Raw genomic sequence first — 20936 nt, 5'->3', positions numbered from 1 at the left:
GAGGATGTGTGATGATATGCTGAAATTGACGAATGGACACTTACAAAGATCAGCCATGTCCAGGCCGGGATTCGAACCAACCCGAGTCCTCTGGAGTCCTCGTCCCAAAACAATTCCCAAAATTGTACAAATCTTAGCAATGTAATGAATGCACTTCGTTTAATTACATTTGCCACCTTCCGTGGCGGAGGGGTTAGCACAGCGCGCTGCGTTGTCAGAGTTTCTGAATTCGAGTCCCGGCTGGGCATTGGTGAGAGTCCCTCCATCAAACTCATCTTCGCGATTAGCCAAAAGTGGCGGAAATACGATGTAAAATAAATCAAATCAACCAATCGTTAATTATAATTTTGTCAAACTATATTTGGGCCAATTTGTATTTTTTTTTTTTTAGTTATTTCAGCATTTCTATGCTTCTCGCTACAGACCAGGGGTATTAGAGTAATCCGACTTTGAAATATGTGTATGAAATATTGATAATTTTCATATGACAGATTGTACAGGGTGATCAGAATTAAAGTTACCCAACTCAGAGCCCTCTGTAGCCTGTTTGAGGCATAGTAGACTCTGAAATTTGGTGAATCCCCTATGCAGACCATGTGGAAGAGGATGGCGATAAAAAAGAAAATAGTTTTTTCCGCCACCAGATTGAAATGTGGCGCTGTACTTACATGATGGGTGGCAATACATACGTAAACTTCTCCAATTGGAGTAGTATGATTGGTGCTATAACCAGGACCACTTACAAGTGTAGAAAAGAATAGATTATTTGATTGAACAGCCCGATTTGCCCACACTTAAAACAATGCCAAGAGGGGCTTATACCCCAATTCTTCAAGTGTGATATGCTTTTAATTTTAAGAAATTTTGAATTCCAGTGTAGAAAAGATGAACCCTCCTCAGACAGATTTGCCTACACTTAAAACTACGCCAAGTACCCATATGATTTTATTGTTTACAGTGTGTTTTTCTGTCAAAATCCCAGGAATCTTGAATTCAAGTGTAGAAAAGATGAGCCCCCCCTCAGATTGATTCTAGAGGGGGCCGACTCAAACCTAGAAGCCTCTAGATTACTAAACCAAAAATGCTTATATTCTCATGTTGATGAGCCCCCCCTCAGACAGATTTGCCCATGTGTGTAAAAGCTACATCTGCCAGATTGTTGTCCATAAACTTGTCAAAAATATGCCCCTCTTGATATTGTTTTGGATACACTTGAAATTAAGCCAAGATGCTCATAAAACCCACACCCACACCCACCCACACCCACCCACACCCACCCATATTTATTTCCGGTCCACTTCCGGTCCACTTCCGGTTTACTTCCGGTTCACTTCCGGTTCACTTCCGGTCCACTTCCGGTCCACTTCCGGTTTGCCTACTTCCGGTCCACTTGTGGCCAAGTTGTGGCCTATTTCTGGTTTATTTATATTGCATCATGCTGTGCAACAAATTATTATCCAATATTATGCAATAAATTATTAGACATGTGTTGTTTTCTGATTGGTTGCTTATGACATAATGTGATGATGTGTTATATTCTGATTGGCTTATTGTTTCAGATGTTTTCAATGCGGTCTGTGTTTAGGCTATATAAAGAGATTTTGCATTGTATATCAGCCAGTATTGTGAGAGTTGTTGAAGAGAAAGGGTGTGTTGTTGCAGTGCTGCTCATATTTTTTAAACACAAAAATATTGCAGATTTGTATAAATTGAAATACAAATCTATTTGATTTAATATACAGAATTTTTGACAACCTGTCATAGCTTTATTAAGTATAGAGTTTTGATTTGAACCCCAAGAAATTTTATATAAATACCAAAGCCAAAAATATTAACACACACACACACACACACACACACACACACACACACACACACACACACACACAAAATATACAAAGCACACAGCTGAACCCAACTGATATTTTTATTAAGTATAAAGTTTTGATTTGAACCCCAAGAAATTTTATATAATAAACAACAACAAAAATGCCAAATCAAAAATATTGTAATCAATGCAATAAAAATATATCCAGCCCCAATTGAGTTAAGCACCAAAAGAATTGTAATCCAGATAAAAGCAGAATTCTTACAAAAATTTGCCCCAAATGCCATAGAGAATATAGCATGCAATACTTCACATATAAACATACAGATACTTCTTCTGCACAGTCATCAACATTTCCAAACAAAATTGATTGGAAATATTTGTGTGATTGCCCTGTATAACTTAGATTGCAAGGCCAAATTTTGTAATTTTCTGAGCTCTTCACTATTTTTCCCCCCTTTGCAATAGGGTATATTGTGTATGTGTTTCCGGCATAATCATACTGCATTTCTACAAGAAATTAAAAATTTACATTAAAACAAGATATTAGATACAAAAATATCTCGTTTCTGTCAGAACTTACATCAAAATTGTCTGCAAAACTTATGTTTCTTTTGAAATCATTGGGGGAGCAGATGTTGTTGCATCCTATAGTTAGGAATGAAATATTTGGATATGATGTGAGAACCCTAATTATATTGTCATGATCTGGTTTGTATGGAAAATGAACCCATTTAACAGCATCTGGGTTCTTGGACAGGCCGGGTAATTTGTCTGTTCCAGAACAAACTCATCATGATCCAGGATATAATTAAAAGCTAAAAATTTGCCAGTTGTTCCCCACAGTTTAGTTTTTATACATGATTTTGTAAATTTTGGAAACAGGTGTGTGAGAATAACTGGGCAAAAATAATTGTCAACAATTTCACACCCAACCCAATATCCAGAATAACAATTATAGAGCCACAAATCTTCAAGTGTTATTTTACCAAATCTAAATACTGTATGTGTGTTCCTCTAGATCCGATACTCTCTATTGTTGCAACACTATTCTTCCCAACATCATTAAACTCATCAACAAAATAGCTAAGCTCCTCAGATTTAACAAACTTGCTCATCTACAAGAAAATAAGAATTAAGCATAAATGTAATTGTTGTGATTTCCACTGAATTCAAGATATACCCTAACAACAATATATCTTATACCCTTGGGTATGATAATTTTACGGCTCTTGCCCGGGTGAATAGTTTCACCTACAAATACACAGTTGTTGAAATACTCAACACCAATATAGTGAATTGTTGGGTTTTGAATGCAAATTTTTACATAATTTGTTTTAAAATATTTCCTGTCTGTTCTTCTTATTATTCTTGTCCCATATCCCCTTAGTGGCTTATAAGATTTTAATTTAATTCCTCTCCTATTATACAACTCAAAATGTGTTTTGGGATCTCTGCTGGGCATCTACAATTGAAAAATTGTTAATTTTATCACATCCAATCTCATATTCAATATCTTCCTGACCATCTATTATCAAAAATTAGATTCGGATGGGCAAATTGTAACTCTCATTACTTCCCCAAGTTCAATATTAAAATATGACAGAGTGCATTTCTTGAAGAAGTAATTGTTTTTTGTGATAATCATAACATATGTCTCTTCTGTGTCTTCATTCCTAACAAAACCTCTTCCAATGCCACGCATTTCAGATAAAAATCTAATAGGGCGATCCTCATAAGAATAAACAATATCTCGGGTTAATGGATCCATGCTACAAAAGAATCAAAAATAAACCCCAAACCTATACATCAATCCCAAAAATACCTCATTCTTGTATGTTGTATTGATAGCTCTTAAAGTGATTTTATCTTTCAAATCATACACATTATATCCTATGGTGATATATTTCAAGTTTGGATAATATTTTAGGTTAGTGTATATAGTTTTGTAACCACCAACAAGATCAAAATGCATCCATTCTGTACTGTAGTCCATAAGCAAATCGGGAGAAGCATTGCCAAATAATCTTAGAACTTGGCCATTGTCGATTGGGTTGAAACAAATATCAACTCTGTGATAATAAATTTTATTGTTTGTTTTTGTGACAAAATACCCTATTAAATTTGGAATGTATGACCCAACCTCAAACTCAAATACATCGACATTGCTGCATATGTCATCTGGGGATGAGTTTGTGTTAATTATGTAACAATGTATGTATTTTGATTCTGATATCTCTGCAATTTTTTTAAATTCAAAAAATTGCACCATGCCAAGCTCCAGGTATTGTATCCTGGAAACATTTTGGGTGAGTATTTTAATTTGCTCATCACACTTGACAGATAGGATAGGAAAATTGCACAGAGACGTGCTAACAATATTTTTTTTGCTAACAATTTCAAGTTCCTTGAGTGGGAATATGTTGTTTCTAAGATCAGCATTGATTCTGTAGTACAGCATTGCTGTGGAACATGTTAAGTCCTTGGATTCTGTCACACCCATTCTAATACAATTAATATCACAAGTACCATTACAAGGCACGCACCGCATAAAATCATAATTCCAAGCGATGGCATGGAGTAATCATTTTTCCACGATTCCATATCATACAAAAAAATTATACTGCAATTGGAGATTCAGCAGTTCGGGACTGTGCAATATATTATCTACAAATGTAGGAAAAATAATATTGTACGGGTTGCAAACAAAACTCCCAAAGCTTATGTATTTCAGGTTTCTTAAATTTGAAACAGAATCCAAACTGTCTGGAAGTTCATAAAAGTGAAGCCATTCTACAAGCGGGTCTATCTCAGCTTCTGCATGATATATTTGAGCAAGAGGTGATGTGTTTATAATATTTGTTGGGTTGTAATATGTTATTCCATAATTTGACCTATACTGGTGATACCTGGGAATGGATATAATTTTTGAATTTTGGCTGAATGAAAATATATCAATGTTCTGTGTGAAGTCTTTCAATTCTCTAAATTGATCTAATCTTGTGCTTATAATTGTTGCCCTTACAAGTTTTGCATATTTTATTTTATTTACAATCTGTGCAAACATCTTAAACCTAATAGGACCTAGCTCCATTATATCATAGGTTAAAACATCCAATGCGAGCAGGGATTCAACATTGTTTTTAGCAATAAATATGCTCTCTTCTATATCCATCATGTCCATAATTGATAAGGAGACACAAATTTACAACTATTGTAATTGATTGAAGCAATGCGGTGAAACTTGATATTGCATTGATTACATATTTGTTCTGATCAAAGGCATGAGCTATGGCACATCCAGATTGAATGGCTGCATATATTAAGTATAAGCCAAGAAAAACAATCATCTGTAAGAAAATGCACTGCATTAAACACAGACACCATAGGTTCCATAATCCTCTGCTGTAATGCCGAGACTCATGGCCTCATGGTTGATGTCATACTCATTCATCATGTACAAATATAATTCATTTACACCTAGATCCTTCAAATCTTTACAGAAATCTGGAATATTACAAATATCTTCTGGTGAGCACAAGCTGTGATACACAGTGACATATTTTAAATTTGGAAATTTCTCTATGAGGATTTTCCTATCCTCATCTGTGGGGATACTATCAAAATGGATCCATGTGACTGTTTCTGTGTTTGGGATCATGTCATAATATGGGGAGAGAAGAAAAGTTTGACCCACATTTGTTACACATTGCAGGAATTTCTCACCGTACAAATTTAATCTGTATGCATTTTGATATTGTTTCACAACGGGCCTCCCATATTTCAGTGAGAGCTTCTTTCTCAATTCTGGCCTGAGCTGAGACCTGACTTTCTCAATATCAACTTTGTCGTCAAAATAGAGATCAAATTTTTTTATGAATGGGTATATCTGAACTTTCTTCCATTTTTTTTCAAGATGCTCCAATCTCAACAAATTTTATGGACTGTGGTGGATCCTCCATTGCTTGAAAAGGCAAAACATACAAATTAAAAACTAAAAAATTGAACTACAGGCTCGTTGATATTATAGATGTTATACAAAATTGGATGTATTATCTTATAATGGAGCATGAGTCTCAACTGATCCCTAAGGCTCACATGTATTTTCCTATTATTCCCCCCAACAAACTGAACAATGTGCAGGTTTTTAAACATCCTTTTGAATTGCCTGCTTTCTGAAAAATCTGTATCTTGTAAAAGCCACTTGACCTTTGCACTTTCAGTTTTGGATCCCCCAATAGTGTCCAGATATTCATATGAGTATGCATATACAAATTGCTTGTCTGGTGAGGAATAATTGCGTTTGTAATCAGATCTGTCCCAGTACAAGTGATCACCCCTAAACATTTTCTTAAACCCATCCATAACATCTTGTTTTGCAGACAGATTATATATGCACACCAGATTTATGTTTGATATAAATTCCAGATCCTCCAGGGTTGTGTGATCATCAATAAATTCATTTTTCAGATGCACTATGAGAATTTTCACAACAGTGTTCAATTTTTTAATCTCCTCAGCAATATTCCTGAGCGAATCTGGTTTAGAGAAATATACAAGCTTGGTGCTCAACATGTCTCTGCAATCAACATCCAAGTATAATCCCTCACAAACAAAATCCAAATTTTGCTTGCCCACAAAACTCATGTTGTGTTCAAGCAGAATCTCTACACACTGATGTGATAGGGGTGCAACACCATGGTCAAGACCTAGAATCTTATTCTTGCTGTGAATAGTGTTTTTGGAATTTTGAATGGAATCAACTATAAATGGTTGCCCTTCCTCATTAAATACAATAAAAGATCCTTTATACTCGGACAATGGGCCCGTGTAGACATATGGTCCATAAAATGAATTATAATCAGGTGGGGGCGCCATATCTAAAAAAAAAATTATCAATACATTACTTTGCATGCAATAGGTATTTCTATGTTAATAGCATATAATTCTACACACTAAGCATGTACATGAGTAACTTATTAAAACATGCAGCATAAGAAGAATTGTTGAATTTTACATTCATGAGGCATTTGCCCCCATCATATATATTCCCCTCCCCATCTGTTATAATGTCTGCACCATTAAATCTAAACCAACCCCTATTATTTATATGAAGTTGGGGTATGTAGAAAAATACAAAAAATTTATTGTGCAATTCAGCAGATGCCTTGCTGAACCATATTACATAGGATCTGTAATAACAGTGAAGCATGAATGCATCTATTCTATAGTGATATACCTGTGATTCATGGTAATGTAAGCATAGGGCTAGGTGATTGTTGAAAACGTTTATATAGGAACAATGGGCATTGATTGCCACTTTTCAAATCACAATGCCCATTGTTCCTATATAAACGTTTCAACAATCACCTAGCCCTATGCTTACATTACCATGAATCACAGGTATATCACTATAGAATAGATGCATTCATGCTTCACTGTTATTACAGATCCTATGTAATATGGTTCAGCAAGGCATCTGCTGAATTGCACAATAAATTTTTTGTATTTTTCTACATACCCCAACTTCATATAAATAATAGGGGTTGGTTTAGATTTAATGGTGCAGACATTATAACAGATGGGGAGGGGAATATATATGATGGGGGCAAATGCCTCATGAATGTAAAATTCAACAATTCTTCTTATGCTGCATGTTTTAATAAGTTACTCATGTACATGCTTAGTGTGTAGAATTATATGCTATTAACATAGAAATACCTATTGCATGCAAAGTAATGTATTGATAATTTTCTTTTAGATATGGCGCCCCCACCTGATTATAATTCATTTTATGGACCATATGTCTACACGGGCCCATTGTCCGAGTATAAAAGATCTTTTATTGTATTTAATGAGGAAGGGCAACCATTTATAGTTGATTCCATTCAAAATTCCAAAAACACTATTCACAGCAAGAATAAGATTCTAGGTCTTGACCATGGTGTTACACCCCTATCACATCAGTGTGTAGAGATTCTGCTTGAACACAACATGAGTTTTGTGGGCAAGCAAAATTTGGATTTTGTTTGTGAGGGATTATACTTGGATGTTGATTGCAGAGACATGTTGAGCACCAAGCTTGTATATTTCTCTAAACCAGATTCGCTCAGGAATATTGCTGAGGAGATTAAAAAATTGAACACTGTTGTGAAAATTCTCATAGTGCATCTGAAAAATGAATTTATTGATGATCACACAACCCTGGAGGATCTGGAATTTATATCAAACATAAATCTGGTGTGCATATATAATCTGTCTGCAAAACAAGATGTTATGGATGGGTTTAAGAAAATGTTTAGGGGTGATCACTTGTACTGGGACAGATCTGATTACAAACGCAATTATTCCTCACCAGACAAGCAATTTGTATATGCATACTCATATGAATATCTGGACACTATTGGGGGATCCAAAACTGAAAGTGCAAAGGTCAAGTGGCTTTTACAAGATACAGATTTTTCAGAAAGCAGGCAATTCAAAAGGGTGTTTAAAAACCTGCACATTGTTCAGTTTGTTGGGGGGAATAATAGGAAAATACATGTGAGCCTTAGGGATCAGTTGAGACTCATGCTCCATTATAAGATAATACATCCAATTTTGTATAACATCTATAATATCAACGAGCCTGTAGTTCAATTTTTTAGTTTTTAATTTGTATGTTTTGCCTTTTCAAGCAATAGAGGATCCACCACAGTCCATAAAATTTGTTGAGATTGGAGCATCTTGAAAAAAAATGGAAGAAAGTTCAGATATACCCATTCATAAAAAAATTTGATCTCTATTTTGACGACAAAGTTGATATTGAGAAAGTCAGGTCTCAGCTCAGGCCAGAATTGAGAAAGAAGCTCTCACTGAAATATGGGAGGCCCGTTGTGAAACAATATCAAAATGCATACAGATTAAATTTGTACGGTGAGAAATTCCTGCAATGTGTAACAAATGTGGGTCAAACTTTTCTTCTCTCCCCATATTATGACATGATCCCAAACACAGAAACAGTCACATGGATCCATTTTGATAGTATCCCCACAGATGAGGATAGGAAAATCCTCATAGAGAAATTTCCAAATTTAAAATATGTCACTGTGTATCACAGCTTGTGCTCACCAGAAGATATTTGTAATATTCCAGATTTCTGTAAAGATTTGAAGGATCTAGGTGTAAATGAATTATATTTGTACATGATGAATGAGTATGACATCAACCATGAGGCCATGAGTCTCGGCATTACAGCAGAGGATTATGGAACCTATGGTGTCTGTGTTTAATGCAGTGCATTTTCTTACAGATGATTGTTTTTCTTGGCTTATACTTAATATATGCAGCCATTCAATCTGGATGTGCCATAGCTCATGCCTTTGATCAGAACAAATATGTAATCAATGCAATATCAAGTTTCACCGCATTGCTTCAATCAATTACAATAGTTGTAAATTTGTGTCTCCTTATCAATTATGGACATGATGGATATAGAAGAGAGCATATTTATTGCTAAAAACAATGTTGAATCCCTGCTCGCATTGGATGTTTTAACCTATGATATAATGGAGCTAGGTCCTATTAGGTTTAAGATGTTTGCACAGATTGTAAATAAAATAAAATATGCAAAACTTGTAAGGGCAACAATTATAAGCACAAGATTAGATCAATTTAGAGAATTGAAAGACTTCACACAGAACATTGATATATTTTCATTCAGCCAAAATTCAAAAATTATATCCATTCCCAGGTATCACCAGTATAGGTCAAATTATGGAATAACATATTACAACCCAACAAATATTATAAACACATCACCTCTTGCTCAAATATATCATGCAGAAGCTGAGATAGACCCGCTTGTAGAATGGCTTCACTTTTATGAACTTCCAGACAGTTTGGATTCTGTTTCAAATTTAAGAAACCTGAAATACATAAGCTTTGGGAGTTTTGTTTGCAACCCGTACAATATTATTTTTCCTACATTTGTAGACAATATATTGCACAGTCCCGAACTGCTGAATCTCCAATTGCAGTATAATTTTTTTGTATGATATGGAATCGTGGAAAAATGATTACTCCATGCCATCGCTTGGAATTATGATTTTATGCGGTGCGTGCCTTGTAATGGTACTTGTGATATTAATTGTATTAGAATGGGTGTGACAGAATCCAAGGACTTAACATGTTTCACAGCAATGCTGTACTACAGAATCAATGCTGATCTTAGAAACAACATATTCCCACTCAATGAACTTGAAATTGTTAGCAAAAAATATTGTTAGCACGTCTCTGTGCAATTTTCCTATCCTATCTGTCAAGTGTGATGAGCAAATTAAAATACTCACCCAAAATGTTTCCAGGATACAATACCTGGAGCTTGGCATGGTGCAATTTTTTGAATTTAAAAAAATTGCAGAGATATCAGAATCAAAATACATACATTGTTACATAATTAACACAAACTCATCCCCAGATGACATATGCAGCAATGTCGATGTATTTGAGTTTGAGGTTGGGTCATACATTCCAAATTTAATAGGGTATTTTGTCACAAAAACAAACAATAAAATTTATTATCACAGAGTTGATATTTGTTTCAACCCAATCGACAATGGCCAAGTTCTAAGATTATTCTGCAATGCTTCTCCCGATTTGCTTATGGACTACAGTACAGAATGGATGCATTTTGATCTTGTTGGTGGTTACAAAACTATATACACTAACCTAAAATATTATCCAAACTTGAAATACATCACCATAGGATATAATGTGTATGATTTGAAAGATAAAATCACTTTAAGAGCTATCAATACAACATACAAGAATGAGGTATTTTTGGGATTGATGTATAGGTTTGGGGTTTATTTTTGATTCTTTTGTAGCATGGATCCATTAACCCGAGATATTGTTTATTCTTGTGAGGATCGCCCCATTAGATTTTTATCTGAAATGCGTGGCATTGGAAGAGGTTTTGTTAGGAATGAAGACACAGAAGAGACATATGTTATGATTATCACATATGATAAGAAATGTACTCTGTCATATTTTAATATTGAACTTGGGGAAGTAATGAGAGTTACAATTTGCCCATCCGAATCTAATTTTTTGATAATAGATGGTCAGGAAGATATTGAATATGAGATTGGATGTGATAAAATTAACAATTTTTCAATTGTAGATGCCCAGCAGAGATCCCAAAACACATTTTGAGTTGTATAATAGGAGAGGAATTAAATTAAAATCTTATAAGCCACTAAGGGGATATGGGACAAGAATAATAAGAAGAACAGACAGGAAATATTTTAAAACAAATTATGTAAAAATTTGCATTCAAAACCCAACAATTCACTATATTGGTGTTGAGTATTTCAACAACTGTGTATTTGTAGGTGAAACTATTCACCCGGGCAAGAGCCGTAAAATTATCATACCCAAGGGTATAAGATATATTGTTGTTAGGGTATATCTTGAATTCAGTGGAAATCACAACAATTACATTTATGCTTAATTCTTATTTTCTTGTAGATGAGCAAGTTTGTTAAATCTGAGGAGCTTAGCTATTTTGTTGATGAGTTTAATGATGTTGGGAAGAATAGTGTTGCAACAATAGAGAGTATCGGATCTAGAGGAACACACATACAGTATTTAGATTTGGGTAAAATAACACTTGAAGATTTGTGGCTCTATAATTGTTATTCTGGATATTGGGTTGGGTGTGAAATTGTTGACAATTATTTTTGCCCAGTTATTCTCACACACCTGTTTCCAAAATTTACAAAATCATGTATAAAAACTAAACTGTGGGGAACAACTGGCAAATTTTTAGCTTTTAATTATATCCTGGATCATGATGAGTTTGTTCTGGAACAGACAAATTACCCGGCCTGTCCAAGAACCCAGATGCTGTTAAATGGGTTCATTTTCCATACAAACCAGATCATGACAATATAATTAGGGTTCTCACATCATATCCAAATATTTCATTCCTAACTATAGGATGCAACAACATCTGCTCCCCCAATGATTTCAAAAGAAACATAAGTTTTGCAGACAATTTTGATGTAAGTTCTGACAGAAACGAGATATTTTTGTATCTAATATCTTGTTTTAATGTAAATTTTTAATTTCTTGTAGAAATGCAGTATGATTATGCCGGAAACACATACACAATATACCCTATTGCAAAGGGGGGAAAAATAGTGAAGAGCTCAGAAAATTACAAAATTTGGCCTTGCAATCTAAGTTATACAGGGCAATCACACAAATATTTCCAATCAATTTTGTTTGGAAATGTTGATGACTGTGCAGAAGAAGTATCTGTATGTTTATATGTGAAGTATTGCATGCTATATTCTCTATGGCATTTGGGGCAAATTTTTGTAAGAATTCTGCTTTTATCTGGATTACAATTCTTTTGGTGCTTAACCCAATTGGGGCTGGATATATTTTTATTGCATTGATTACAATATTTTTGATTTGGCATTTTTGTTGTTGTTTATTATATAAAATTTCTTTGGGTTCAAATCAAAACTTTATACTTAATAAAAATATCAGTTGGGTTCAGCAGTGTGCTTTGTATATTTCTTGTGTATATTTAATATGTTAATATTATTAATTTTTATCCTCGGTTTATTATATAAAATTTTTTGGGTTTTAAATCAAAACTCTATACTTACTATGACAGGTTTGTAAAGCTAATAGCCTACAAGTGGAAAAGAAAATATTGATCTACACTGACCTAGCACAAATGCCTGCACAGACATGCATGTCCTAGAAAAGCAATGACCTTACACTGTGTTATGTATTGATTTTTGTATAACAGGCTGGGACAGATATAAGCCTGACTCTAAATATGAGTGGATTACAACAAACAAGCTGGATGTAACAAATATCAGATTTTTTATACAAAATATAAGCCCTTTTGTTTAATATGCCAGAAATTGAATAATAAGAAATGTTTTATATTAAAACAAACAGGCCTGTAGTATGAGAAGCACTGTAACAACACATCTGTACTCCTCAGCCACTCTCACAATACTGGCTGATATGTAATACAAAATCTTTTTATATACCCTAAGCATGGATTAAAACATCTGAAACAATAAAGCAATCAGAATATAACACATCATCATATTATGTCATAATTAACCAATCAGAAAACAACACATGCCTAATAATTTATTGCATAATATTGGATAATAATTTGTTGCACAGCATGATGCAATAGAAATAAACCAGAAATAGGCCACAAGTGGGCCGGAAGTGGACCGGAAGTAGGCAAACCGGAAGTGGACCGGAAGTGGACCGGAAGTGGGCCGGAAGTGGACCGGAAGTGGGCCGGAAGTAAACCGGAAGTGGACCGGAAATAAATATGTGTGGGTGTGGGTGGGTGTGGGTGTATGTGGGTGTATGTGGGTGGGTGAGGGTGTGGGTTTTATGAGCATCTTGGCTTAATTTCAAGTGTATCCAAAACAATATCAAGAGGGGCATATTTTTGACAAGTTTATGGACAACAATCTGGCAGATGTAGCTTTTACACACATGGGCAAATCTGTCTGAGGGGGGGCTCATCAACATGAGAATATAAGTATTTTTGGTTTAGTAATCTAGAGGCTTCTGGGTTTGAGTCGGCCCCCTCTAGAATCAATCTGAGGGGGGGCTCATCTTTTCTACACTTGAATTCAAGATTCCTGGGATTTTGACAAAAACACACTATAAACAATAAGATGATATGGGAACTTGGCATAGTTTTAAGTGTAGGCAAAAATGTCTGAGGGGGGTTCATCTTTTCTACACTGGAATTCAAAATTTCTTAAAATTAAAAGCATATCACACTTGAAGAATTGGGGTATAAGCCCCTCTTGCCTTTGTTTTAAGTGTAGGCAAATCGGGCTGTTCAATCAAATAACCTCTTCTTTTCTACACTTGTAAGTGGTCCTGGTTATAGCACCAATCATACTACTAATTGGTTATGGATTTGCCTTTACCTTGCAATCTTGCAATAAACTAAAGATTATTTTCTCGCAACTTCCAGCCACTAATAAATGTCTTTCTAATTAATAACTCAGCTAAATTTCTTAACGTGATTATTTGTACAACCCATCATGGAAGTACAGCGCCACATTTCAACCTGGTGGCTGAAAATTGAACTATTTCCTTTTTTATTGCCATCCTCTTCCCCACGGTCTGAAGAGTGGATTCACCAAATTTCAGAGTTCTACGATGCCTCAAACAGGCTACAGAGGGCTCTGAGTTGGGTAACTTTAATTCTGGTCACCCTGTATATAAATAATTTAGTTCAGTAAATAGAATATTTATTGTTAATAAAGCAAGTGACAGAAGTAATAATATTACATCCATTACACAATTTCAAGTACATGTGACCCTCAAAATAGCTAGATCATCAAATATAATTTTAATGGTTTCCCATCTTCCAAACTCTCCTCTCCAAACCTGGGAAAGGGGTGGAAGTAACCACATGGAGAATTCCCTTTCATGAACTTAACACGAATGCACCAATTAACGTATTGCTGGGCAAGCCTAAATCTGATTGCATACGAGTTTATCAAGAATTCCCAATAGTTTATGGATTATCAACGTTGTTATCGATATTCCGCGTTCAAGCCAATAAAAGTTTCACAGTTTAGAATTTGATGTGAATGCCTTTGGGAAAAATAAGCACAGAGTGTGTGTAACAACAAAGCAGGTTCTCTATGCATGACATTTGAATGTGCATTTGAAAATGAAATTATCCTCATGAGCATGGGAAGCCTGCATTTGTTCTATAGTATAAACCATGCTTGTAATAGTGCAATATACATACTGAAAGCTTAGCATTAATCATTTGACGTTACCGTGTAGTCTGTGAAAATTGTTACCCCTTAACGGAGTCATGAGCATTATTACAAAAAAATACTTTGGATGATCCTATTGTAATAGCCAATAGGGCTAAAAATAGAAACTTTGAAGTTTCACATTTCCATAGCATTCTATATCCGTAGGAGGAAAAAATTGCAACTTTTATTGAAGCACGTATTTCACATTTTAATGTATATTTTCATCAGACAAGAAGATTATTGCAAGATAAGATACAAGGGTTGGATAAAAAGTAATGGCAACACTGCTGTCCCGTGAAAGGGGTGAGTCACAGCGCCACAAGCGTTTCGTGGCTGATAAAGGAATGTCAGACGAGGAAGTATAGTGAGTGGGAGCGATTGTATGTTATTCAGTCAAAAACAGCAGTGCTCTGAAGCAGAGGACGAGAGTGCAAGCGCCTTAACAATATGTTTAGGCAAGAAGAACAACGTCTCTCAGGCAGACGGTCAACGCAGCCTACTTCTGCACCTTCTTGCAACACCACCTTCGTCTCGCATTAGGAAGGAAGCGACGGCACGGTGTCCCATCATCCTGCTTGACAATGCAAGGTGTCACGCTGCGAACAATGTGACGGCGCTCCTGCATAACTGGTAGTGGGAGGTACTGGAACATCCGCCGTATTCACCGGTATGAGACCGTGTGATAACGACCGTTTTGTCAAAATGAAGGAACCACTGGGCGGGAAGCACTACGACACGCGCGAAGTCATCATACGTGCTATAGGGCGGTCACTGCGGGACATCGACAGAGATGGACGCGCTGACGGTGTACGACGCCTTCCATACGTGTGACAGAAGGTCGTAGAGATGAGGGGCGATTACTTTGAAGGAATGTAACACGTGCTCCTCTGCCAATACAGTGAAGTACCAATTATACCAGTGTTGCCATTACTTTTTATCCAACCCTTGTATATTGAAGTTGATTTTGCAAGTTTCAATTTATTGCGATCAATATGTGAACTTTTATTATTATTATGGCCGTGCGGTCTAAGGCACCTTGCTTTGGACAGCGGCTGCGGGACGGCATGGGTTCGATCCCGGGTTCAGTCTCCGGGAATTTTCGGCCTGTGTAGAGGGTCGGTGGCAACCCACCATCGTGAGGAAATTGGGGAGCTCCGAGTGTGCGAGGGTAATCCGGTCGCGACGTCCTACAATCAGTGTTGTCACAACATGAGAGCACAATTTCCCTTTCCAAGGGGCAAAATTTCCCTTTTTGGACCAATTTTTCCCTTCACCTAAGCAAATCATACACTATTAATAATAACTTACTAAGTACGGTATGCGCCAAAATATACAGTACTGAAACTCGCGCATCTCGAACACGTGGTTGCGTTTGTCGACGGGGCATAGCTCCAGCTGCACGTGTTCGCAGTAGTGAAAAGGAAGTTGTGTTGTGCAGTTGTTGTTGGAAATGGGTCTCTCGACGGAGGAAAAAGTATTCATAGTTGAGCATTATTTCCGCTCATACGGAAGCGGTCGTGAAGGTTAACCGAGTTTGAAAAAGATTACTGGTCTATTTGCAACCCAAATGACAATCGTCCACTCCACATGACCTAACCTAACCTAACCTTAGGTTTCCTGACCGTTATGCAACCCAAAAGACACGATTGTTATTTGGGTTGCATATAGACCAGTCACTATATTGTAACATGTCTTATACTTTTGTTCATCTTTTCATTTCAGTACTGTATATTTGGGCGCATACGGTATTAGTAGTGGTAGTAGCAGTAGCTATAATAATAATAATTATTATTATTATTAGTGGTGGGGGTGGAAGCAGTAGTAGTAGTAGTATTTCCGTTAATCCATGTCCGTGTGAATAAAAAAATGTCCCAGGTTTGGATCCTTGTCAGGAATCTATTTACCCGTTAATCCTCATCGTTACTATTATTATCCGAAGCTGCAGAAAAGCGATACTTAACAGAAATATAAATAGATACAGGCTATATTCAAGGGAGCAGAAAAAATTCAGAAAAAATGTGGATATGAAACTGAAACTTAACGTACACTGTAATAATGTAATCAGATGTCTTAACATTTCCCTGAAATTGTTTTATTCTTCATCAAATTTCCCTTTGCCCTTTGGCTAAAATTTCGGTCCGAATTTCCCTTCATGTGGCAACACTGCTTTCAACTGCTGAGGGTTGGTCGGGTTGACCACCCGTCTCCCTAATCTGGCTGCAGATCTCCACGCTCCCCTGGTGGCCCGCGTGGGAGGAAGGCCAGCAGTCGGTAGGCAAGCCAGAGCCCAATATTGCGCTGTAGCGCTATAGGATTATTGGGGGGGGGTACATTTTCCAGTATCTCTTATTTCGTTCTGAAAATACAATTGTTCGGATGCACCATTTTCGATAAGAATTGTGTTGTGTTATTCAATTTATGAAATTTTATATTTTTTCCAACGAATTATGAAACCAAGAAAGGTTCCTTAAATATGTTTTGGCTCAATATGAACACTCCCATTGCAGGTGTTCGTGGATAGATATCATTGCTTTGGTCTTTGGAGTGTGATACTTTCACATCGCCAGTAATGAAAAAATAACGTCTCTTGGAATTATCCGCTAGTCACTATTGCTTTACAAAATAGTTCATTTGTTCCAATTCTGATTTTGTTCTTGCCGGACGTCTTGTAATTCTCCTCAGATCCTACACGACACGCAGTTGAGCTACTGCTTGTTAGGCAGAAGCTGGATTCCCACTTCACTTTCTCAAACATGAGACACCTGAAGAGTTGATAAACTTTCATTTGTATTTGACTGTTAGATTATTTCATTTCATTTATTTCACAAGCAATTAACAAGTCTCTGGTTTTTACGAAATAATCGTTGTATTTGTGTGTTTTCTTGGCTAAGACAAGCATGGCAGGCTTTCCCTTGAGAGGTGAATTCCTAGCTGAAGTTTGCATTTGTCATTGTATGTTGTTCTTGGCCGTGCGGTCTAAGACGTCAAAGTTGTGGTCGTGGTAGAGAATGTGCGCAGGTTTAAGTCTCGAGTATGGGAATTGTAAGATTTTTTTCAGAGATTTCGGCCGGTGTATTGAACCTTTGGCTACCATCCATCGTAAAGGGATTAAAAATCCCAGATAAATACTTTGATTCAAGTTTTTCACATTTTAGCTTTCGTGGTGGGAACGGAAAAATAGATTCGTGGAAAATGAGACATAGTTCTCTAAATCTGTCTATTGTTATTGTTTCTTTGGAGAACAATCTATCTGACAGACGGATGATTATTGCAAGATAAGATATATTGAAGCTAATTATGTAATTTGAGTTATGAATTCTCATTCAATTAACAGTTTTTCATATATTAGTGTATCCTGAAACATTATGAATTGTGTTTGTTGGCAAATGCAAACTCTGCACCTTGAATTATATATTTTAGATATATATACCGTTTAATTGAATTGAATTAGAATTTTTGGATATATTGGATTTACACAAACCATTTATATTGTTAATATATTTGTGCTGGTATGTGTGTGGGTGTTAACAGGCGGTACTCGATCTGTTTGATAGTTCGTCTTGAAAACAGGGAATTATACTTGAATTTCATGGTTCTAGAGTGTTCATTGGATAGAAATGACGACACAGTCCGAGATTGAACGAATAGACAGGCGTTGGGAGCAAGAAGATATGAGTGATGCTTGAGCAGTGAGAAGTCAAGTTGAAGTGATTCTAATACACATGCTGTAGTTGTTAGTGCTAATAATGTGGATGGAAATTGTGAAAACTGCATTAGACAAGCATAATGAAAACCTGGGATAAAATCTTCTATATATATAAAATGGATGTGTGTGTGGGTGTGTATATTTGTTTGTTACGGCATAAGTCTCGAACGCCTGGAGCGATTTCAACCAAACTTGGTACACATATCACTTCCAATCTGGAAATAAATACTGTGGGGTAAGACACACCTGGCATCCTTAGGGGTGGGGTGCGAAGGGGTGACATGTAAAAATAATCGAGAACGACCGATATTCAATTCCGCACAAACAGACATCCGTTACACTATGCAATCCGCACAACGATAGTGTTTCTTGGGTTGTCTAACATTCAGGCTGTGTTGCGAATGGAATCCATAGTTTTCGTGACACTCCCAATGCGGTTCAACTCAAACTCATCACCTATCGGCATGGGTGGGGGGGGGGGAGGTGAGAGGGGTAAAAAATAAAATGCCACAAATGACGTAGATTAGTGTCGAATCCATAGTTTTCGGAGTCGCTAAGCTAATTGGTGACATTCACGATCACATTTAAAATTAGTTACATTTTACACTATAGTTAGAATTCATTATTTTTCTGTCTAATACAAGATTGGGATAAATAAATACCCGGGCAACGCCGGGAATCAGCTAGTGTATTATAATTCTCGAGTCATGTGGCTTTTGTTTCAGAACGTGTGGTTGATAGAAATTATTTGTTAAATTTGAAACTGTGGGAGAACCTTAGAAAAAGGAGTTTCTTGTAAAAGATTGCATAGTTATCTTGTAAAATTTTAAAAATAAAATGTATTATTATTTCTAATATTTCCCTACGTGGCCGTGTGGTCTAAGGCCCTGTGCTTTGGGCTCCGACTGGGAAGGCACGGGTTCGAGTCCGCCTGGGTTCAGTCTCTGGGTTCTCGACCTGTGAATAGGGCCGGTGGCAACCCACCATCGTGAGGAAATTGAGGAGGTACGAGTGAGTAGCGTATCCCGGTCTCGGAAATCTATAACGGCTGGGGGTTCGACGTGCTGACCCCACGTCACCCCATTACCGGTTGAATATCTCCACACCTCTAGGTAGTTTTGTGGGAGGGAGACTGGCAGTCGGGAGATCGGTCTAGGCCCTTCAAGGGCTGTCCAGCCACGGGTTATTATTGTTATTATTTAATACGAAAACATATTTTTCTAACTCCCTTTGCTGTAAGAGAGAGTATATCTGAAGAAATCGATGTACGTATGATCGTAATATTTGTCACTAGGCATATGAAAAATGATAGGGGTCTCACAGGGCCCCAATGTGCCGAATAGGATGTTTGTTTATTTGTTTAAGTCTACTGGATGCACAGTAAGACTAATCGGGACTGGACATACAGGTTAAAGTGGGATCCGAGCCACTATGTGCCTCCACCGGGTATCGAACCCGGGGCCCCTTGATTACAAGGCGACGACTCCCTAATAGGATGTGTAGATCAAAGCGATTTTAAGGGTTTTAAGAAGTTATTTGTTGAAGTAGACCTACGTACTTTGAATTTTAAATACTGTAAATTAATTATAATATTCAGTGGTAAAGTTTTTTGCTCAAAAATCTATATAAAAAATAGGGCACTTTTTTCTGTGTACGCCAGTGTTAAAGGACATATACCGGAGACTTACTATTTGTTTCCTTCCATTTCCTAAAATACAAGCTACAAAAACTTCAAAACAGTTGCATAAGATTTATACTGAATGTCAAAAGGAAAGAACATATTTACCCGTACTTACAGGAACTTAATTAAGAATAGGAGAACATTTTTGGCATTGTCGTTATTGTACAGGATCCTGAACAACAAGGAACCAAAATGTTTATATGATCAAATTGCTCCGTACAGGAAGAAGGGAAAGCAAATTAACCTTTGTCAAAGAACACAATTCACGGTTCCTGTACACAGAACAACATTCTATGGAAACTCTTTCATAGTCACCACAATAAAATAATGGAATGACCTCCCCCCACCACTGACCTCAGGTGAGCTCCACCCTGCAACACAGAAAATAAACCTATAGAAGCATCTAATGTCCAAACAATAGTGTATGGATTTGTCTTTTCTGTAATGAATGGGAATGAGGTATTGGTTGTAGTTTTAGCTGTAATAATTGTATTCTAATTGTGGTTTTTGATTTAACTCTGTACCGTTAGTACATTAATTGTTTACATTATAAGTGTGATTTTTTTTATTCTTTCTACTGCAACAATGATTTTCAAGAAGTGTAAAGTGTCAATTCTAATATGTTTTTTAAGGGTTTGTTGTAAGAAGGGCCCGCGAGGCCGAAACACACCCTCTCAATAAAGACGATATTATTATTATTAGTGCCCGGGACCTTATGTTATAACATATTTTTCATTAGGCTTCGGATCTAATATTGGGGTGAAATCTTTACATATCTGATGAAAATCAGCCGAAATAGACAAACTTGACAAAGCATATTTTGACATATTCCACTAATTTCGCGTTTTTAAAACATATTTCTTCAATTTTGTTGTAATAAGACATATTTCTGTATAGTTT

At 36.4% G+C, this 20936-nt stretch overlaps 1 protein-coding gene across 1 annotated transcript in view; it reads left to right on the top strand.

The window, feature by feature from the left end:
* Rgk2 (Rad, Gem/Kir family member 2) overlaps positions 1-20936 on the top strand; it is a 362761-nt gene that overhangs the window by 148737 nt on the left and 193088 nt on the right. The gene's annotated exons all lie outside the window — the stretch shown is intronic.

This window comes from Lepisma saccharinum, chromosome 27 (assembly GCF_977018435.1).
Source record: "Lepisma saccharinum chromosome 27, izLepSacc3.1, whole genome shotgun sequence".
Taxonomy (NCBI): Eukaryota; Metazoa; Arthropoda; class Insecta; order Zygentoma; family Lepismatidae; genus Lepisma; species Lepisma saccharinum.
This window is presented reverse-complemented; position numbering and strand designations above follow the sequence as displayed.